The 24,098-nt window shown below is 42.1% G+C and overlaps 1 protein-coding gene across 9 annotated transcripts in view; it reads right to left on the bottom strand.

Moving 5' to 3' along the window:
- Positions 1 to 24,098, bottom strand: part of RAPGEF6 (Rap guanine nucleotide exchange factor 6) — a 246,442-nt gene that overhangs the window by 170,038 nt on the left and 52,306 nt on the right. The gene's annotated exons all lie outside the window — the stretch shown is intronic.

Genomic DNA, 24,098 nt, shown 5'->3' on the forward strand with positions numbered 1-24,098 from the left:
ATCACTTGATGATTACCTATTCTGTTCATTCCCTCTGGGGCACCTGGCATTGATCACTGTCAGAAGACAGGATATTGGGCTAGGAGGACCTTTGGTCTGACCCAGTATAGTCATTCTTATGATTCTGTTGATTCTTATGTTTATAACTAGTTTGCCCACTCTTTGAATGATACATGCTATTATAAAATATAAGGAAATTCAAGCAATTCATCACTAGGTCAGGACTAGTCAGAATTCCATTTTATTATTTCTGCACCACAGTCTAACATATCGATCCAAGGTGTCCTGTGGTCCTGCAATATAATTTTTCTAGAATTAAAACACTGGAAAAGTTCTTTCATTAGCTATAGGGTAATAAATTAATTCACCTTCAAAAGTGATTGCCTATTTCACTTCAGCATACAGCAAGGTTTAGTGGTGCTGCACTGTATGAGACTACTTTGTCCTTTATGACACTGCACCTGTTTATCACATATACACAATAGTTCAATATCTTTTTAACTTTCGGATGAAATCTGAATACAAAGAAGTGTTACAGATGAAAGTTAAAAATGTTACCATTCAAAATGATTACTTATCAAAAATTTTTAAAACAAAACTCCTTTAGGTTAAACTTTTCTTTAAGTTAAACAGGTCAATTAGTTTCAATCCCATGCAACTTGAAATTAAAAGTTGACAATATTTTTAAAACATCACTGTAAAGCTATGTATTGTGTTCAATATAATGCATTATTGAACAGTTTTAGCATTTTTCACTTTTCTTTTAAAACTGGTAAATACTTTTCTTACACGCACACACACACATGTAAGTTATAAGTAAATTATATTTTATCCAGAATATTGTTCAAGGGGGGCATGATCAATATAATTTCAATGTTGTCAAAATACTACTTTGTTTACATAAATATACACAGCCATTCACAAATTCATCTCTTTACTGATGTTGCAACATTTGGCAATTGCGTTAGTGAGAATAAACGTTAATAAACACAAAGTATATACTGACAGCAAGAAAGGTCAAGCTTCTTACACAGTCAGTTTTCCACGATCAAAATATTGTACCATTACTGACCACTCAATCTGAGTGGACTATGTGCCAGTGACAACAAAACCCATTGCTAACCCTGAAGAACAAATGACTCACTTTTGCAAATCAATAAAGTCAAGTTAAGTTGACTGACCATGCCATGTACTGTTTTATTGATTGAATTATGAAAGCACAGCTTTCATAGAAACTTCTTTTTTTGCCAGAACTATCATATTTTTAAATAATCATTTTAATATTCCTTTTAATAAGTTACTGCACACATTTCAATGAAATACGAATGGCTAGCTTCAGTGCTATATCAATTAGCATTCTGCTGACTTACGCACACGTAGTAAATCTCCTATAAATTTCAACAAATGCTTAAGAGCTATAATAATTCCTCTTTGGCTTATAGTACAGCATTAACATGAGGAAACAATAGTTAGAGTAGGCACCGAATAAGCTATGAAATTACTCTTAGGGAGAGATCTTGTTTTCCATCCCAACCCTGTGAGAAGATTTACAAACAGTAACATCCATTAGTGCTGGTAGAGTAACTCCTGTAAGTCTTATTGGCACAGGTGGAAGAATAGATGTAGATATATTTGCACAGCACAATTTCAACTCATTAGCCATCTGTCTGCAGAACTTTCACTGAAGATTAATTTGCTAACTAATCTGAGTCCTAATATTCACTTGGCTAGTTATTGTCTTCAGGACAGTAACAAGTGCACTATAATTACTTGATCTGGCATTAGCCAGGGGATTATACCTGAAGAATATTAAATGATGTTTTTAACATTTTTGCTGTTTATAAAATATTTTTTAATATAAAGTTTCCTAAAATTTATTTATTTGCATTTCATAAAATAGCTATTCATCAGTTACTTGAATTAAAAAAAGACAGGCAATTCTCCAGCTTTCCTAGGTCCTACACTCAGTCCTACCTTTATTTTATTGATTTTTGAGAGACCGAGAGAATGAGCGTGCGAGCATGCACACTAGCTGTGGGAGTAAAAGAAATACTATTCTCAGGACCCCATATATTCTGTAATTCTCTGGCTGCTTAATTTGCTGCAGAATTCATCCTCTGCTGCATAACTGCTCCAAAATCTCAGTGTACAATTAAAAAAAAAGTTTTCAAGCTTTTATGGAATGTTGTCTTTCACAGTTCAAAAAGAAAAACTATATTTCTGAGAGGTCTGAACTACCCCATGCATCTGAGTTAAAGCCCTATGGATTCCATGATTTCATAATTGTGGAATTTGGCACACACTCTCTCATATACAGACACATGCAGCCTCAGAATTTTCATTTTGCTACAGCTAGATGTCTAATGTTTTGTTCCTCATCTCCTTACCCTGCTGGGACCTGTTCTCACAAGTCTCTTGCTTTTTTTTTTTTTGTAACTGTGCAGCTCGGAGTATAGTGCATATCTAACCTAAAGGCTCTCTACTCATGTAAAAACATGTCATTATTATTAGATAAACACACAGTACATTGTGAGTGCTGTCAATGTACACATAGTAAAATACAGTACTTGCCAAGGTGTTTTTATCTTACCTTTTGTAATTTCATAATTACAAAAGGGATTTTTCTGTTCAACTTAAATTCCAATATGTTTATGCAACTTAACCATAGACTATCAGGGTTGGGAGGGACCTCAGGAAGTCATCTAGTCCAACCTCCTGCTCAGAGCAGGACCAATCACCAGACACATTTTTGCCCCAGATCCCTAAATGGCCCTCCCAAGGATGGACCTCACAAACCTGGGTTTAGCAGGCCAATGCTCAAACCATTGAGCTATCCCTCCCACCAGAGACGTAAGTCAAAGAGATCACGTTAGGAGATTGACAAACATAGAAGGAAAAGAATCCAGCACACAGTACGGGCTACATGCCAGGTCTATCCTAAATTAACATGCTGATTGCTGTACTCAGTGAAAAGAGACCAGATGTTGAGCATCAACTTTCATATACCTTACCGTTGTGTATAAAATCAGATCATAACTGATGTATAAATTAGACCTCTATTAAGATTTGTTTGCTTTCCTTAAACTAACTCTACTCCACTGTATTTCATTTTAACTCTAGCTTGTAAAACTTACAACACAGTTAAGGTTTTTAGGCCTGTATTTTTGCAAGGAACACGAAACATTGTTTTTTATTTGATAACACATTGTAAAGGTTTATGATTATTATTATTGTTTATAGGAACAGCTGGTAGCAAAGCCTTATACGTAGGTTGCCTAACACTTCTACCATAAAATTTTTTTGTGACCTTTTCTTGAGAAGATGCAAACAATGGCGATGTTCTATCAGGCCTTTAAAATTCAGTAGGGAAAAAGTCCTACGTGCAAAGAAGTGCCTTTTCTTTGTCGAACGATAGTCTGTTCACATTTAGCTGAATATAGCCTTTGGAAAAAGAATCACTATTTTCCTTCTGTCACTTGTGTTATCTAGTAAAATTCTGGAAGCATGCTAAAACAACTGGACACGGACATTCTAAAGGGCCAGGTCCAAACTGCCACCAACGCAGTAGCTGCACACGCTACACCAAGAATCCCAGAAGCAGGCAGCCTTTGTGGAATGGGAAGACCCACTTTGCAATCCCCCTTCACAAGACCCAGTACATGGTCCTCTAGTTTGGGGGCACTATTATGGTAGGCTTCCCCAATCACTTCCTCAACCCAGCATGTGGCCAAAGCTACACATTTTCCCCTCCCACACACACACCCACACACCCCCCTAACAACTTTCTGCTGTGGTCAGCTAAGATAGTCCAGGATTGTCGGAATCAAAAGGATTTATGTGCTTAAAGCAGCTGAATGTCACAGAACTCAATTCTATCCCTACCAAAGTCTTCCTATATAATGCTGAGCAGTCACAAAGTAAAATTTTGGCAGGTGGCCACTGATTAGGTGTTCCTTGTTTTCTAGGTGTTCAACTCAAGAATCGTGGAGCCTCATATGCAGATGTGCTGAGCACTGACAACTGTATTTGCAGTCAGTCAATGGGAACTATGAATGCTCAGCACCACTGGCAGTAAGACCATATGGGCTGAAGGAATAAGCACAGGGTTGGGAGTTGGGAGGATCCAAGATCTAGTCTTATTATATGACCCTTTAACAAGTCTGTCTTCCTCAACTGTAAAATGGAGACGACACGCTTATCTCATTGTGAAAATAATTTCATTAACGTTTATGATGCATACAAAAACTATAACAATGAGCACCCTACAGAAGACAACAAGGTTATGAATATTTGCACATTAATACCAGGCTCTGGATAAGCATGCAGTGAATAAGGCAGGGGCCACAAAGAGAATGAGGAAAATTAAAATGAACAGCTGTTAGTTTTGAGCATCACCTATCCTGTGCACTGAGTGAGGCAGGAATTGAAGGGAAAAGTGCAGAATATGATCAGATAATTAAATTATACTACTTATGTTCAACAGAGCAAAATTAAGACTGCACAAGCAACCTCAAACTGGCATTTCCTAATTTACGAATACCTAACTCTGCAAACTAAATAAGATAATTACAGCTCTGTATGTAATGTTTAAAACAAGGATAAACGAAGTTCAGCTTCAGTCAAATTAAGAGAGAGTTGGGCATGAGAAAGGGCAAAAGGAACAATGAATGGAGAATGGAAAAGACAGATAAAACTTAATGGCAGTGGAAAGAACAAACAATAAAATAAAAAGTTAAGCTACTAAATACAAAACTCCAAATGAGCAAGACAATTTTTGTGACAAGATAAAAGCCTTTTCATATTGAGCCTGTACGTACAAGGCCAGTAGTAAAATCTTACCCCAAACTCAAAACATGTTTTTCTTATTAAAAACAGATCACCACAATGCACACACTTATATGGCCCTCATTTATCATAGTATCCGAGTGCTGCTCAGGAAATGGAGATAATCTCTCCCTACCAAGAACGTCTCTCACTGAAATACCTAGAAATTACGCCTGAGGATTTTTTGCTCACTTGTGTGGTGGGTATGTATTGTGTCCATGCATATGAAGAAACTGAGGGAGCACTAAACTGAAAAAAGAAGTTGTGCATTTAATTCTGAAGGTGCTAAGGAAAATGGTGATTCTGCTCTCTTTTAGGAGTCAGTACCATAGTTCTAGCTCCTATAAATTGCATCTCCCGCACTCATCAGTATCCTGCTGCTGGCTGATAGGTCCATTGTTTCAGTGTAATACAGTGCTCATATGAAGTCACAGGCACTGAGGAGATGCCAGGTAGCTAGATCAGTACAAAGCCTTGAACTCTCATGTAGATGTCAGATGAACATCAGTGTATTTTTTAGCAACAGAAATGAGGTTTACAACATAATTATAGCCATCTTACACACTAAACACTTCCCTATGAAATTAAAGCATGTTTCTTTAAGTCTTCTTAGTATTACACAGGGATAGAAATATGGAAGAACTGGAAAAATATATTATTCAGACAAAGCACAAGGCTAATAAAGCAATACCTCTAGGGAAACAAAACTAAAGACTAGACAATCTAATTAAAGTAAAGAAAGCATCAGCTGATAATTTAAATAGGAAATCCTCATTTTGGTACAGTATGTTACATCTTCTTTAAGGCTCACAGAGAGAGACAAGAATGAAAATAATCCAACTGCCAATTTTAACCTCACTAAAAAGAAATGTCAAGATAAATGTTAAAAAATGGAGCGTATGAGAAACAGATTTCATAGCTATAAATATCTATTGGAAATTTCATTGGTTTGCATACTTTATTTTATTTACAGAACTACGAAAGGCTTAGGTAAGAATTACAACATTATCATCCAATTATTGGTTAGTATTTGTGGTCAGACAATTCAGTCATAATAATGTATTGGTTTATCAAGACTTTATGGCTAATGTTTGCCGAAAGGATGCTTTGAACAGTTTTCTTTAAAAAACACCATGAGCTTTGATTAAATATTTAGATAACCAAAAAAGCTTATTCTTTGGAGTACAAAGTTGTAAACTAGATATTAGGAATCTACTGGTTTCTTGCTGGCTGAAGCCCAGAAAATTCAGTTCTCTAAGCCAGACTGCAGCTTTTCAATAATTGTAATATGTGCACCTGTTGCTTGATATCCAGCCATAACATCTATATTATTAACTGAGATCAAGTCACTGGTCTGCAACACTGTTGCAAGACAAATGAATTCCACATATTAAAAGAAGTCTTTTCTTTTCATTGGCTTTTGTTTGTAAAGCACCTCATTTGCAGTAACTTTTTTTTCTACCCCTTTCTGATTCACTGCTGTTCTTAATTAACGGTTTGTGAGCTAACACACACCATGAAGAGAAAATGTGAGTTATCAGTGCTTCACTAATTATACAAGGTCCAGAAACACCTTTTAAAAACAAACAAAACAAAATCAGTTCATTTACCTTACCACAACCAGAATAAAAACATCATCAAGAATAAAATTGTGTGTCTTTTTAGTCCAAGTACCTGAAACTGGTTTCTGATTAAAACATTAGTGAGGATCCAAATGTAAGGAGCGGCAATGCAAGTTTTCCACTCCATCTGTCCATATAAAAATAGTATTTTTAACTGATTATTTCAGCTTTATTTAATTCAGAAGTGAAATAATAAAACACATTATGCTTTATTCCAGGAATTCTTGTGTTGTTCTTTAACACCAGAGAGGTACATTAGTATGTGGATACCCTGGCCTTTATAAATTAGGCCTACATTCCACATATCCTGAAGATGCTAAATAATGTGGATATGCAAATGTTTCCTAACTTTACAAAGAATCACAAGCAGATTAACTTGAAGTCTACAGAATACTAAATTCTGCCTTATAATTTTATGGATTGCATATAGTTACACTCTGAGATGTCTAAAAAAAAAAGTAACTGGACTGATCAAATCCTGCAGGTATCCAGCATGTGGCCTGAATTTGTCAGCCATATTTTCTCAGAAATAGCATTACATTTCATGTAAATTTTAATATAAATTTGATAGAGTCACAACACTTAAGCACTAATCCTACAAACACTTAAGTATATGATTAATTTTACTAGCATGAGTAGCCCAGTTGATTTCAATAGTACAACTCGTGGCAGTAAAGTTAAGCATGTACATAAGTGTTTGCAGGAACAGGATCTTAGACATTTTAAAAGGTACTTGGTTTTCAACCCCAAGGCCCAAAAAGCACGCTCAAGTAGTATGGGACGCTAATATAACCCACCCATTTTTTAAAGTGCCTTACAGCTTTTATAAAGATACAGAGAATCTTGACTATAGAAATATCTCAAATAGCAGCAGCCTTCAAAACGCCTTCTCGATATAAGCTTTGAACATAATTAAACCTCATTTTAAAGACAGTCTATTAACAACATTTAAATGTGTGTAATCTGGAGAAAAAAAAAGGTTTTTTAAAGAAGCAAGCATAGTATTAGGAAGTTAAATCTCTCAGACACCAGCAGAAGTAATATTTTTTTCTGGCCCATCTGTAACCTAAGAAATGTTAGTGTGCTTTATTGAAAAAGACGGCTACTCACCTTTGTAACTGTTGTTCTTCGAGATGTGTTGCTCATATCCATTCCAATTAGGTGTGCGCGCACTGCGTGCACGTTCGTCGGAAGATTTTTACCCCAGCAACACTCGGTGGGTCGGCTGGGTCGCCCCCTGGAGTGGCGCCGTTATGGCATCGGATATATACCCCTGCCGACCCAACAGCTCTTCAGTTCCTTCTTGACGGCTACTCCGACAGAGGGGAAAGAGGGCGGGTTTGGAATGGATATGAGCAACACATCTCGAAGAACAACAGTTACGAAGGTGAGTAATCATCTTTTCTTCTTTGAGTGCTTGCTCATATCGATTCCAAATAGGTGATTCCCAAGCCTTACCTAGGCAGTGGGGTCGGAGTGAGATGTTGCAGAATGCAAAACTGCTGAGCCAAATGCTGCATCATCTCTGGGACTGTTGAACCAATGCGTAATGTGAGGCAAAGGTGTGAATCGATGACCAGGTAGCTGCCCGACATATTTCCTGAATGGGAACATGGGCCAGGAAGGCGGCAGATGAAGCTTGAGCCCGAGCAGAATGGGCGGTGAGGTGGCTAACCAGAACGTGAGCCAAATTATAGCATGTGCGGATGTAGGATGTTACCCAAGATGAAATTCGTTGGGATGAGACCGGTAGGCCTTTCATCCGGTCTGCCACAGCTACAAAGAGCTGAGGTGACCTTCGAAAGGGTTTTGTTCTCTTGATATAAAAGGCGAGAGCCCTGCAAATGTCTAGGGCATGCAGCTGTTGTTCTCAACGCGATGGGTGCGGCTTCGGGAAAAAGACCAGGAGGAAGATGTCTTGATTGACATGAAAGGCGGACACCACCTTATAGAGGAAGAAGGGGTGTGGTCGCAGCTGTATCTTGATACCGTATACGGGGGGTCCGTTGTCAAGGCCCGAAGCTCAGATACTCATCTAGATGAGGAAGGCTGTCTTCCAGGAAAGGTACAGCAGCGAGCAGGTGGCCAGTGGTTCGAAAGGAGCACCCATAAGCTAGGCTAGCACCAGGTTGAGATCCCAGGTAGGGGTCGGTCATCTGACTTGAGGGTACAAACGTTCCAATCCCTCGAGGAACCTTGAAACTATAGGGTGAGAGAAGATTGATCGGCCATTTTCCCCTGGGTGGAAGGCAGAGATGGCTGCCAGATGCACCTTTATGGACGAGACAGCTAGGCCCTGTTCTTTCAGGGACCAGAAGTAGTCTAGGACAGTAGGGATGGACACCTGCCTGGGGACTGAGTTACGCTGAGCACACCAGCAGGAGAAATGCTTCCACTTGGCCAGATGTGTTATCCTAGTGGAAGGCTTCCTACTGCCCAAGAGCACCTGTTGGACCGAGGCAGAGCAACACAACTCAGACTGGCTCAACCACGCAGCAATCATGCTGTGAGATGAAGAGACTGCAGGTCCGGATGGTGAAGCCTGCCGAAGTCCTGTGTTATGAGATCCGGCCTGAGTGGCAAGGGAATCGGGTCTGCCACTGAGAGGTCGAACAATATGGTGGGGAGCAGTGCTGCCTCGGCCACGCTGGAGCAATCAGGATCAGGTGAGCGCTGTCCCTGCGGAGCTTGAGTAGGACTCTGTGGACAAGCGGAAACGGTGGGAAGGCATAGAGTAGTTGCCTCTTTCACGGGATCAGGAATGCGTCTGAGAGGGAGCCCGGGGAGCATTCCTGGAAAGAGCAGAACACCTGGCATTTCCTGTTCTCTGGGGAGGCAAAGAGGATTATGTGGGGAAATCCCCACTTTCAGAAAACAAAATGGATGACGTCTGGATGAATCGACCACTCGTGAGACAGGAAGGATCTGCTGAGGTGATCCGCCAGAGTGTTTTGGATTCCTGGGAGAAAAGATGCTGTCAAATTGATCGAGTGGGCTATGCAAAAGTCCCAGAGGTGGATGGCTTCTTGACAAAGAAGGGAGGAGCATGCTCCGCCCTGCTTGTTTATGTAAAACATAGCCGTTGTGTTGCCCGTGAACACTGATACACAACAGCCTTGGAGATGGTCTCGAAACACCTGGCATGCTAGACCGACTGCTCTCAGCTCCCGCACATTGATGTGGAAAGCCAGCTCTTGAGGCGACCAGAGGCCTTGAGTGCGAAGGCCCTCGAGGTGGGCATCCCAACCCAGAGATGACGCGTCCGTGGTTAGGGCTATCGAGGGTTGCAGTGCGTGGAATGGCATCCCTGCACAGACTAGAGTGAGGTTTAGCCACCAGGTTAGGGAGCCCAGAACCTTCCGGGGAATAGCGAGCACTGAGTCCAGGCTGTCTCTGCGTGGTTGGTATATTGAAGCAAGCCAGGTTTGAAAGGAACGGAAGCATAGCCTCGCGTGCTTGGTCACGAAGGTGCAGGAGGCCATGCGACCTACTAGGCTGAGGCAGGTGCGCACCGATGTTGTCAGGAAAGTTTGAAGACCTCGAATAATTGAAGCCATTCCTTGAAAACGCAACTGTGGGAGGCAGACTCTGCCCAGATTGGAGTCCAGAACCTCTCCAATGAAGTCTATTCTCTGCATGGGTGTCAGAGTAGACTTCTCTGTGCTGATCATCAGGCCTAGGCTCCCGAAGAGGTCTTTGACAGGTGCTGCGACACTTGTAACTGGGAAGTCCCTCGAATGAACCAGTCGTTAAGATACGGGTAGATGTGTACCCGACGACACCAGAGGGAGACAGCGACTACAGCCATGCATTTTGTGAACACATGCGGAGCCGCAGAAAGGCCAAATGGAAGGACAGTGAACTGAAAGTGTTGATGGTTGACCACAAAACGGAGGTATCGTCTGTGTGGTGGGTAAACTGCGATGTGGAAATACACATCCTTCATATCGAGGGCGACATACCAGTCTCCCGGATCCAGGGATGGGATAATGGTCCCCAAGGTTACCATGCAGAACTTCAGCTTTATCATGAATTTGTTGAGTTCTCGCAGGTCTAGGATCGGTCGTAGACCTCCCTTTGCCTTGGGGATTAGGAAGTAGTGGGAATAAAACCACTTGCCCTTCATGTCTTTTGGCACCTCCTCTATGGCTCCCCTGGCTAGGAGCAACTGCACCTCTTGCAAGAGGAATTGCTTGTGAGAGGGGTCCCTGAAAAGGGACGGGGAGGGAGAGGGAAAGGCGGGACTGAAACAAACTGGAGGTGGTATCCCACTTCCACCGTGCGCAGGACCCAATGATCTGAAGTTAGCTGGGACCAGGCAGAGAGGAATTGGGAGAGGCGGTTGAAAAAGGGAGGAGAAGGATCCGGTAGAGCAACTGGTGGGCCGCCCTCGGGCGTCCCATCAAAAGTTCTGCTTGGGCCCCGCTGGTGGTTTAGGGGGCACCTGATTTTGACCTCCTTGAGGGCCAGACTGCCTCCGATAATTCCCTCTACCACGCCTTCTGCTAAAGTCCTGACTCGGCCTAGGCGGGGCATATGGGCAGTGTGGCCGGAAGGTCCTGTGTTGGGTCACTGGCGTGTGCATACCCAGCAAGTGCATAATAACGCGATTGTCCTTCAGACTTTGCAATCTGGAGTCAGTCTTATCTGAGAACAGGCCCTGGCCTTCAAAGGGCAAATTCTGAATAGTTTGTTGTAATTCAGGGGGAAGGCCTGATACCCGGAGCCAGGAGATACGCCTCATCTTCACTCCTGATGCCAGAGTTCTGGCTGCAGAGTCCGCTGCATCCAGAGAGGCTTGGAGGGAGGTTCTTGCTACCTTTTTACCCTCCTCAAGTAGGGCCGTAAATTCTTGACGGGACTCCTGGGGAAGAAGCTCTGTAAACTTCCCCAAGGACACCCCCGTGTTAAAGTTATATCTACTTACGGGGGCTTGTTGGTTTGCTACCCTAAGTTGGAGGCCCCCCGGGCGAGTATATTTTGCGACCTAGAAGGTCCATGCGCCTAGCCTCCTTTGACTTAGGAGCTGCGGCTTGCTGGCCATGATGCTCCCTTTCGTTCACTGATTGCAGCACTAAAGAGCAAGGAGGTGGGTAATGTAGTGATATTCATACCCCTTTCAGGGGACCATATATTCTTGCTGTAGGTGGAATCGAGGTTGCGGATTGCCAAAAAGTGTCCGCGTTAGCCTGTACGGTGTGGATAAACGGAAGGGCAACTCTAGTAGGTGCATCAGCCAATAGGATGTCCACGACAGGTTCCTCTATATCAGGGACCTCCTCCACCTGTAAGTTCATATTCTGAGCCACTTGTCTAAAAAGGTCTTGATGGGCCCTGAGATCAATTGGTGGAGGGCCTGAAGAGGATGTTCCCACCACCACCTCGTCAGGCGAGGAGGAGGAGGAGAGGCCCGGGACCAGAGGGTCCTGTGGGGGCTCCTGTACTTGAGGAGCGTCATCTGTGTCAGGTAGAACCTGGGTGTCTGCTGACGGTATCGGAGCCTCATCCATGCCCATGAGGGGGTGGGGCATGGCTTACTGTTGCCTCTGGTACCTGGTGTTCTGACAGGGCCGACCGTGGAGCCACTGATGGAGCATCTTGGGCTTGGTGGTATGCCCACAGTGTCCAGAAGGACCAGTGATGAGGCCCTTACTCGTGGCTCTGGCTCTCCGGGAATATATGGCTAGGGACGTCAGAGTCATGCTCCTGAGGATAGGATGCGCTACCAGCCTGAGAAGACACCGATGTGTGTCTTGATGGCCACGGCGGTGCCAATAGACCCTGAGAGGGCATCACTATTCTGGATGCTCGATCCCGGGGCAGTACCGGGGAGTGGTACCGGGATCTATAACGGTACTGCAAGTGAGACCGGGACCTTCTACCATAGCGGTGCCAGGAGGTCGACCGGGATCTCGAGTCCCTTCGTCTGGAGCGACTGCGGGATACACGGTGCCGAGAGCGGTGCTGTGAGTCGGATTGGTACTGGGAGTATCTGGCCAGCGAACGAGATGTCGAACGGTGCCGTGAGTGCAACCGGTACCGCGATGGAGAGCGGCGCCAGGACTGCGAGAGGCATGATCGAGAGCGTCTGTGAGACCGTGATCTTCAATGACGTCTCTCTGTTGGACCAGTGGAAGGTGGCCTTACTAAGGCCGGTTTCCCGATGGATTGTATCACCTGCACCGGTAGTGCCAGGGGTTGAGGCCATGTCGACTTCGACATGGCGATGAGCTGCCTTGCCATGGAGAAAGTCTCCGGTGTAGAAGGGAGGGCAAGCTCAACCACAGCATGAGCCGGGGAGCTGTCAGGCACCAGACTCAACGGCCCTCATGGGACCGGAATTGACGGTGCTGCGCTTGGTGGAGCCGCAATCAGCGGTGCCATAGTCGACGGTGCCACAGAAGATGACGGTGCTGGACGAGCCGTCTTCGAAGAGCGCTCTTTCTGTGGAGCTGAAGCAGCTGGAGCGCTATGTTGCTTCTTGGGTCTCAGGGACAGGGAGCAGTGCCAAGCCAATGTTGGTGCCGGGGCTCCTTCTTGGTACCAGAGTGGTCCGGGGCCAAAGGGGCGCTCCTTACAGAAGCAGTCTGTTGGACGCTCGGTACCAACGCTGCAGGACTAAGTGCCGACTCCATGAGGAGCTGTTTCAATCAAAAGTCCCGCTCCTTCTTCATCCTTGGTTTAAACAACTTGCAGATGCAGCTGCGGCACTTCTCAGTAAGGTGGGATTCCCCTAGGAACTTGAGACAGGAGTCGTGGGGATCCCCTACTGGCATCGGCTTTTGGCACGCCAAGCACGGTTTGAATACCGGTGCCTTGGGCATGGGCCCGTACCGGAGTGGAGGAAAGGGGCTAATCCCCGATCCCCCCTTAAACTATATACACTAACTATAACTACAACAAACTAATACTAACTATAACAACTCGAACTATACACACAATAAACAGCAAAGAACTATGAGTAGCTAGGGACATGGAGATCAGCAAAGCCGCGCTCCCCAGTTCCAATGACCGTCACGGGCAATAAGAAGGAACTGAAGAGCCGTGGGATCAGCAGGAGTATACATCTGGCGCCATAATGGCACCACTTCAGGGGGTGACCCAGCCGACCCACCAAGTGTTGCTAAGGTAAAAAAATCTTCCAACGAACATGCACGCGGCACGCACACAACTAATTGGAATTGATATGAGCAAGTACTCGAAGAATAGTGATTTTTTAAAAACATATTCAATAATTATCTTGATTACTCTCCTTAATCCATGTAAAAGCATCACCAAACTCATGTGCAGTATGATTTAGAAAGAACAGCAAGACATAAAGGAACCAGTTCACAGCCAAGAAGAGGAATTCAAAACATAGGCTTACTGCAACAGATCCATTATTTATTTTTGGTAAAAATTTCCCCAACATGCAAAATTTTCATCACTTCTTCCCCATCAGCAATGTTTACCAGAAAGCTGAATACAGCACATCACATTTCTCAAACAACCGATTACTTTGTCCCAGGACAGAGGAATGGAAATTAGTTTTTAAAATCTTGTTTTCAGAAGTCATAGCCTGTCTTTGTTTTTGCTTGGGAAACACTTATTTCCCACCCTAATCATCAAAAATGAATAGCAGAGGGCAAGGGCTGATGTTCTAAGCGTCCATGTGCTCACATCCCAGGTTGAAACAGACAGTTTTCTGAGCAGGTTGTTCCAAGTGCTGATGCTGGCTGCCATCTTCAAGTGATTATGGTACATTAATGACCTATTCAATAGGACACCGAGGTAAACTAGGTTTTGGATCATGCTGCAGACGCTGGTCACTGGAGAAAATGTGTGGCTTACGCTTAACTATACAGATTAAATACGCTAAAAATTGTCTTGAAAAAGCTCGGGTGCAGGTGCCATCATCTACAATACTCTGCCGGGAGCTACATTATCAAGATCTCGTCAATTTCTGAGAAGGAAAAGCTTTGTAGCTGCAGCAGATGTCATTAGCATAGACAAACTTGTGCAAGAGTGTAGTTGGCAGGTTGTTGATGTACATGTTGAATAGTATCATTGAAAAAACTGGCCAAGACCCATGAAAACAGCATCCTACTTTTATACACTGACCTCTTCAATCATCCGCCAGCTCACCTGTCTTCTAGATGCCCTTTATGGTCATTTATGCTACCACAGGGACATGACAGTGGAATAGAACTGGTGCAGCGAGTGGTCAGTGACGACAGTAGTTAATCATTCTCTCATCACTGACCCACCACCTGTCCACCAGGTTTTGATATGCCAAGGCACCTGTCATCATCTCTGAAACAGTTTCGAACAGGACCGAGCAATTGTGCAGCCAATCTCTTTAAATGGGGTTTTTCTAATGACCCCATCATATAGCTGCATTCAACTTCAGACTGTCGCGTATCCTTAACAAGTGCCCACTGATTTATTTTAACAGTGGTGTACCAGCTATCCGCCAGGCTGATGACGACGACACCATCAAATGGCTGGGCACATTGTGCATACCCTGAGCAATCATCAAGAATGTGTCTAATGCATAATACACATTCCAGAAAACATTCAGCATAACTACAGCAATGCATTTGCCCTTTCAGACTTAGTTTGCAAAGATATAATCACTTTTCTCAACTATGAATTAACAGAATCTCCCTGATATCCCCAAAAACATAGAATAGCAATGAATGTTTAATAGGCAAGTGCATCTTATAAACAAATCTACAAATAATGCCTTTTTTAAAGAATAGGAACATTTGGATATTTTTTTTAAACTCAGGAGGATCAACAACTTCCATTTCAAAGATTCTCACATGTATAAAACATTTTATTTTTCAAGAGATGGCATTCATAATGCCTATATTTTCCATTATGTGTTCCAAACCCTCTTTTCCCCATAATTCATTAGAGGAAATAAACAAAAGATTCAGATTTCCAGAGGCAAGTTAGATTTCCTTCCATAGTAGCTGCAAATAAAAACAAATATTATTATTTAGATATGGCTCTCCCCCACAGACATAAAAGGGGTTAACCATGCCTTTCCCCAAAGGGATCAATGGAGGAGAAACCTCCAAGCAGCCCAGAGAGGCTGCGGGAAGCACAGCCAATCGGGGAGGAGTTACAGGGAGCAACCAATCCAGTGCCAGTAGGCTCACATAAAAGAGAGCTGCAGGGCACTGGCAGAGTGGAGCGCGTTGCTGCTGGGAGCCCAAGAAGTAAGGACTACGTCTGTGGAGGACTGAGAGAACTGCAAGTATGCTGCACAAAGCAATGGCTGGCTCCTGAAACTGAACAGCTGAATACCCTCAGGTGAGGGCGAAGAGGTGGTAGGGTGAAAGGGAAGTGGCCCAGGGAAATATAGCATCATTGATGGATGTTACAGAGGAGCAGCAGAAAACTTCTATTTACTGGGGCCCAGAGTAGAGGGCGGGCCTGGGTCCCCCCACTGTCCTCTGGGAAAGTAGCTGGACAATAGGATGGTGATACGCACCCCCCAGAAGGGGGATATTCAGAGGACTGAGTCACAAAGAGGGCACTGAGGTTCTGGGAACTGAGAAAGGAGACAGAGGCGGGAGCAGAGACAGAGTGATGGAGTGCAGACCACAGACATGGGTGTTTGTATCGAGCTAATCCCCAGAATAACCAGGAATGGGACCAGTCTGGCAATGAGGGCTGCACCCCGTGACACATGCCTAATAATTGAAAAATAAAAGATGACAGTTAACTGCTACACCTACTGTCTGTCCAATTTAGTGTTGATGCCTTGTTTCTTTCTCTTTACTGTGTCTTATTCTATAAAGGAGACAGAAGTTTACACCTGAAGAGGTTTATTCCTACATTTACAATTTCTTTTGAGTAGAGCATTAGTAAAAGAGCAGTCTTGAAAGATAGCTAAAAAGCAGTTTTATACATTGTACAACATTTGTTTTCAGTCTACAGTAATTCTCTAAAAAAGAATTGAAAAAATTTTCATTACTCACAGCTAACATTAGCTTTCTCTCCTCTTACTCCTTCCCCATACCACTCCTGCAATTCCTCCCACCAGAATATTTTAATACAGAGCAGCTACTGCTTTTATATTTTACAATCCCAAACAAAGTTATTTGGGTCAGAAATACAAGACCCAATGGATTAATAATTTGACTGATTTTTTTTAATCTAGTAGATGTTCATATTGTACAATAAGACCAAGCAGCAGTTCTGAATTTAATAAACCATGTTCTCTTCAACTAGACTCAGCTATTCTAGCCGTACAGTGATGTACTATGAAAATAACTGAAGTCTGATCAGTATCATTTCTGATAGCTCTCAGGATGCAGTACAAGCCCATGCTGCCTCCCCCACAACCCCTCCCCCAAAATATAGCCTTGTTTGGTTTTCCATCTTCAATGATCATTGCAAATACAAACATGCTTTCCAAGCCTTTAACAAAGTATTACCTTTCTCCACTATTACTCCCTAATACAAGATAGCTTAGAGCTTACTCTCCCACTTGAAAAGCTGAGGGGAGGCAAACTAAACAAAGCTGCATACCCTAGCAATATGCGATAATACATTTGTGCAGTTGACACTGAATGAAGAGGAGGGGAATAAAGAGAGGAAGGAAGGTTTGCTTTCCCATGCAAGGGCCAAGGTACCTCAACTTAATCAGTTCTCAAAATCTATAGAGAAACCCCATGGCCTTCAGGTCATTCACAAAGAGGCTTACGGGGCTCCAAACTATTGCTCAGACCCTCAACACCAGCCGTGGGCAAACTACGGCTCGTGGGCCCATCCTGTCCGGCCCCTGAGCTTCTGGCCAGGGAGACTAATCCCCAGCCCTTCTCCTGCAGCTGCTCTGACCTGCCGCTCCCACTGGGCAGCATGGGGAGCGCAGCTGGCTCTGACCAGGTGTCATAGCTGCAAGCTCCTACTGCTGGTAAGGGGGCAGGAAGTGGGAGGATTGGGTAAGGGAGCAGGAAGTCCTGGGGGGCAGTCAGGGAGGAGGTGGCAGTTGGATGAGGCGGAGGTTCTGGAGGGCGGCGGGGTTGGGGAACAGGGAGGGTTAAGAGTAGGAGTTCCAGGAGGGTTATCAGGGCGTGGAGAGGTGGATAGGGATTGGGAGGGCAGTCAGAAGACAGGGAGCAGGGGGGTTGGATAAGAGGGTGGGATCCCAAGGGGCAGTTAGGGATGGGGGGGTCCCATGGGGGTTGTGGTCAGGGGACAAGGAGCAAAGGGTGGTTGGATAGGGGATGGGAGTCGGGAGGGGGTTAAGTGGGGGTGGATAGAGGTGGGGCAGTCAGGGGACAAGAAACGGGGGGGGTTGGATGGGTTGAGGGTCCTGAGGGGGGCAGCCAGGAGGCAGGAAGTGAGAGGAGGCAGATGGGGGCGGAGGTCAGACTGTTTGGGGAGGCACAGCCTTCCCTACCCGGTCCTCCATACAGTTGTGCAACCCCAAAGTGGCGCTCAGGCCAAAAAGTTTGCCCATCCCTGCTCAACACCCATGACAGCATGGCGCCCCCTGAAAAATAGTGCTACCATGTGATCTCTAGCCATTCTCAGGCCAAAACCTCTCACGTATAGGTTGGGAGTATATAGTGAGAGTGTGCATACAAAAGAAAGAGTCTTCTGTTATCCCACAAATCTTTGCTGAGGCCTGATGAAATGAAAAAAAAAGCTCTTTTCAAGGTCCACTTGCTCCTTGCCTATTACCTAAGAACTACAGAGCACAAAACATGTGGCCTTTGCACAGGTGTGTTTTCACAGGGTCAGAAGGAGAGGGAAGTTATATTGTGTGGGCTCAACCTCCTCTTGTGTGTTCTGAATATTTTATTTTAAACAGATAATTCAACAAATGAGCCAGGGTCAACAAGCAGCATCTCAAGTACTTTTCTTTCCGCATATTACTTTTTAAAATTGGCAAACATTGGCACAGTGCTTTGAAGATGCAATGTGCTTTGTAAGTACTGAAATGTTCAATTAAATTATTTTAAATATTATAATACTTAATTCCATTAGCAACTTGATTATATGAAATTTGAAACTAAAATGCAGTCTGCATGTAAAATATTTGTTTATTTAACTTCCAGGCACCATCAATGTGATAAAGAGGCCCACCATTGCCGACAAAAAGTTCACTGCCCTCTGTCAGCAACTCCCATCAGGCCTGACACATTCACCACACCTAACACACCTCTTTCATGGTAATTATTTATAAATAGAGTACTGTAAGGTATCTAATGAAAGTGGGTGCCAGGCTGGTCATAAATATCACTGTAAAATGTATGTATTGATTATAACAGGTTTTCTGCCAGTCAAAACATGGCTATGTGTCTATACCTGTCTCTGATGTAAATTAAGCATTGTAAATCAAAACAGGAGCTACATTTGCATTCCAAGTCAACATGAGGATATGAAGCCAGCATGGGAGTGGGGCAGGACACTGGAAAACAAAGGGCATATCAAACGTTTATGGACTATAACTGGAGACAAGAAAGACATTTTGATCATCTATTTACTGAGGAAACCCCTTGAAGGGCATGGGAAAACCTGTGATCTGGTTACTGAAAATCAGCAGCTCTATCAGAGACTGTATCCTTGGGAGAAAAATCTACTTTAATAAATAGGAAAGGTAACCATTAAGTATAGATCTGGGGTTGTGTTTTATATTTCGTTTGTATGTGTAACCACGTTTCCACTTATTTTTATTCACAATACTTTAAAATGTAACCTTTGATAATAAACTTATGATTGATTCACTGTAAATATATTTCAGTGCTGTAATGTTATTAAGGACTTGATCCTGAGTCGCACCAATCAAGCTATGTGTATACTGTTCCTTTTGGAATAGCAAACCTGGTAATTACTGTTAGTGTCCAGTGACAGGAGCTGGACACTACAGAGGTACGCTTCAAAGGAACTCAGGGACTGGGGACACTAAGTATTAACCTGCAAGCCAAAGTAAGTGATGGCAGAGACCTGAGTAAACTGTCTAGATTCTATAAAGATCAAGAAAACAAAATTATCCAAGGCACTGCTTCACAAGAAAAGTTAAATAGTGACCGTTCTAAAATGTGCAACTCCACTGTATGGCATATATAGAGAGAAAACATGTCCTCAAATGACAAAAAGGAACCTGAAATGTATCACACTACTGTAGGGCACAAAATTCATAAATGGTTAATCTTTCATTCACATTGAAGCTCTCACAGTGTGCAATCTGATCATAAGGATTTTAGTCTGTTTGGTTTGGGGTTAGGGATATGCACGTACTGTCAAAGGAAAGGGAGCACCAAGCTGACTATTTCATTATAAAATATGAAATCTTTTGGCTTTAGACATGGCCCACTGTTACTCATACTTCTGTAGTTTTCTTGTCATTTCTGACAGTTTATATCCTTCATTCTTTCTTTGTTCAAATATTATTGGCATTCTATCTTAGCCAAGCCTAAGCTTGAGCACATCACATTTAAAAAAATAATAAAATATATATATAACATAAGATTTAGAACACTAAAAAGTACAAAGAAACAGAGCTTGTTTAAATACCCATACTAAAATATATGTTAGCACGAAATCTTTACCTTCTGTCACAATACAGTTTTCTCTAGACTCATACATGTCTCAAAATCTAGTGTGTAAAATAATGCATTTTTTATTATCTAACAGGTATGGCACTGTAAACAGTACACATGGCAATATGCATATTCTGAACACACACTGACTCAGTAAAGAGGATTTGAAAATCTCAGTGCCTAAGTATTCCATCATAATCACATATGATCTCTTAATCACAAATATGAGCGCAATGTGACTCTTTAAATGTATCTAGAGCAGTGTCTCTCAACCATTCCAGACTACTGTACTCCGTTCAGGAGTGTGATTTGTCTTGCGTACCCCAAGTTTCATCTTACTTAAAAATTACTTGCTTACAAAGTCAGACATAAAAATAGAATCATGTCACGGCACACTATTACTGAAAAATTGCTTACTTTCCCATTTTTATCATATAATTATAAAATAAAATCAATTGGATTAGAAACACTGTACTTATATTGCAGTGCATAGTATATACAGCAGTATAAATAAGTCATTATATGAAATTTTAGTCTCCACTAACTTCACTAGTGCTTTTCATGTAGCCTGCTATAAAACTAGGCAAATGTCTGGATGAGTTAATGCGTCCCCTGGAAGACCTCTGAGTACTCCTATGGATGCGTGCACCCCTCGTTGAGAATCACTGATCTAGAGTACACAGTTAATGAGAAAATTTGCTCTGAAATGCTAAATTAAGATCAGAGTGCTGTGCAGAGACTGACTAAAGTTTGTACATTAAACTTTTCCTTTCTTAGCAAATATCGTTTGCAGGCTAGGCCAAGCACACAGTGTTTCTAATAGGCAATTTCATTTCTGATTGTGTGTAGAAACATTTCAAATTCTTTTGCACCCATTTTTTTCTTTTCCTAGAAAAGTTTTACATTCTCCTTAGAAGAGCGAAACGTAATTGTAATGTTTTACGTGATTATGGAAGAGGCCAAAATCTCTGAAGCTTTTCATTCTCATACTTAGATAATAAAAATACTCTTGTTAATTTAATTGTGGTGGTTGAGCTCCAAGTATTTTTTTCCTTCAAGCCTTTTGTACATCATACAGGTTGTCTCATTACCCAAAAGGAAAGAATGTTCATTTTCTTCCCAGATGATCTCACTAACTAAATAGACTGAAAAAACACCAAGAAGCACATGATTTAGACTGTAAACAGTTTCATACAACAGAACATTCTTACCCTTATTAAAGTCTGGCAGCCGCTTTCCCTCATTATCCACTATATAAGCAGTTGTAATCTCATTAATAATTCATAGAAGACTTTATTTTTTTACATATGCAACATAAATCATTCACTCCTTAAATTCAGGTAAACACACCATTTCAATGCAGTCTTTATTTAGGCTTTATGCACATATCCACTTGCGACAAACTTCAGGCACTGCTGAACTTCACTCCAGAATGGTTGAGAGTTTAATTTCCTGCCTCCAGTTAGATACTAAGCTCAAAAACATTTCAGTCCTGTTAAAGTTTACCATAAAATTTGAGTGCACAGATGTAAATACAGTGTGTGTGCACGTGCACGCATGCACAATGGTGCCAAAATTTTCAGTACTCATTCATTGCTGCTGTTTGTCTGGATCTCAGTTCAATAATTTACTAGTCTGCATTGGTGAGAAAAGAGAATAACTTATTAGCATTAAAGTGGCACCCATTATTTATTATCTTTCTTGCAGTAGCACCCAGGTGCTCCTGTCATGGATCATGGTCCGTTCCCCACAAAGAACTTATCTAAACAGAAGACAAGAGACAACAGGCAGATACAAATGGATGGGAATATGAGGTGACAAACAATACTACTCAACATGAAAAGCAGAGGTCACAGCACAATAACCTGTTCTCCAGACGCCTAGATCAAATCCGGGTTCCATTGTAATAAATACTGTACCCTGTTACTGAAGCTCCCGTTCCCTTCCCCAAACAGCTTGCAACCTAAGGCCTTGAGCCTGCAGCAGATTCATTTTTGAGGCAACAGCACTTATCTCACTGACATCAAAGGCTTCCCAGACTGGTTGTCAAGCCAGGTCTACACCTTTGTGGACTAACTTTTAAACTCCTGGCATTTCTCTTATAAAAGAGAAATCAAATGGTACCAAACCACAAGTTGATTAGTTGCAGTTGTGAGCTGGCAAACCCTTTCACCAAAAAAACCCAGCACCAAAGCTCAGCAATTAATGCTAGCAAACACCACCTTCACCGCCAAGCTGTCATAGGAGGCAGGAGACATAGCAAGTAGAATACTCTGGGGGATAAATTTCCTTTTCAGTGGCTCCAAGAGAAGGGAAGCAGAATGAAACAAACACTCACTCACCAGCTGGTCCAAAATAGGATGCAAGGATATGGCAACCCTCTTAGATAGGAGGTTCCCAAATCAGATGTGACTTGTGACACTTCAATTCTTATTTTGGTTTGAACTCAAACTCAGCTATCTTAGCAGTGATTGTAAAAACTGAGAAACTCCCCTTCAGAGTTGCTCCCCTGCAACTGACACGTATGTGATGTCAGAAGAGTCTCTGACTCCTGAGTTCAAGTCACAGCCCTCACACAGATCCTCAGCTTGCCCTAACTAAGTAGATGCAAGTGGGGAAGGTCGATCAGTGTATGTGTTAATTAATGGTTCACTTGTATACACATAATTTCATAGACAAAACAGGAAAAATATATATAGTAGTACACAGAGGCTTTGCTAATATTTAGCTATATGTATTACGATAATCCAGTTAAAATGCACCAACTTCACCTTCTCCTTATTAAAAACTTGTTTCCACAGTCTGAGGGCAAATGCTAAGATTTGGTTTTTAAAAAGCTAAAGAGCAGTCACTTAATATGTTCTCTCTGGTGTAAAAAAAAAATTAACAACTGTTGACATAATGAAAAAAACTGGCAAGATACAGCATCAGGAGGCACTGTAGTTAATCAGCTCTGTCCTACACTGAGGATGGTGAATAACAATCTATTTAAACTGGTTGTCCCAGGCACCTCATTCTGAAGAAATCATTTATCCTGTAACTTTTCCTATATATTTATTTTGTCAATTTTATCCTTGAATGACTGATGAAGTATTCAATCAATTTCAAAACTCCTGAGAGTCCCATCCCAACACTAATTTGCATTACTGATAAACTAGATAGTGTCAAAACACTATTTTGACAGAGAATTTACGTAAAGAAAAGAAAACAGAGTAATAGAATAAGAAAAATAATTATGTCTGTCAATTAATCACAGTTAACTCATGTGATTAACAATTAATCGCAGTTTTAATCGCATTGTTAAACAGAATACCAATTGAAACTTATTGAATATTTTTGGATGTTATTCTACATTTTCAAATATATTGATTTCAGTTACAACCCAGAATATAAAGTGTATACTGCTCACTTCATACTATTTTTATTACAAATAATTGCACTGTAAAATGATAAACAAAAAAAACAGTATTTTTCAATTAATCTCATACAAGTACTGTAGAGCAATCTCTGTCATGAAAGTTCAACTTACAGATGTAGACGTTTTGTTACATAACTGCACTCAAAAACAAAACAATGCAAAACTTTAGGTTTGACTTCAATGTTTATCAGGTTAAAGCATCAGAATCTAACGTTTTTCCTGTTTGTGGGCATCGGCAGTCACAAAATAAACAGTACTACCTCTGAAATAACAGGGGAGCAAAATCTCAAGGATTGCTCATTTGCTTCAGTAAGACCTCTTTGAAATTATAAAAGATATGGCCTCAATGGACATACTTTGACACAAATTTGTACCAGCAAGGCCTTCATGCTGACATAGGCTATATTGCTATAGATTTACACTGTTTCGCTATATTAGGAGGACAAGTTTTCACTCTTTTCTCCCCACCTGACACACAGATTCCAAACATACAAGGAAATTAACAACTTCCATAAAGAATATCAGACACAATCAAGTTGCTTCTTCATACGGAAGCCATTAATCTTAAATTCTACTTCCTTCTCCAGACTGGAAATCTGAGGCTTTTCAACTACAATTCCTGAAGATGTATCATGAACACAAATATACCAGATATGGCTTCATAACACAGTGAAGTAAAAAATTAAGACT

This window comes from Gopherus evgoodei, chromosome 8 (assembly GCF_007399415.2).
Source record: "Gopherus evgoodei ecotype Sinaloan lineage chromosome 8, rGopEvg1_v1.p, whole genome shotgun sequence".
Lineage (NCBI taxonomy): Eukaryota > Metazoa > Chordata > Testudines > Testudinidae > Gopherus > Gopherus evgoodei.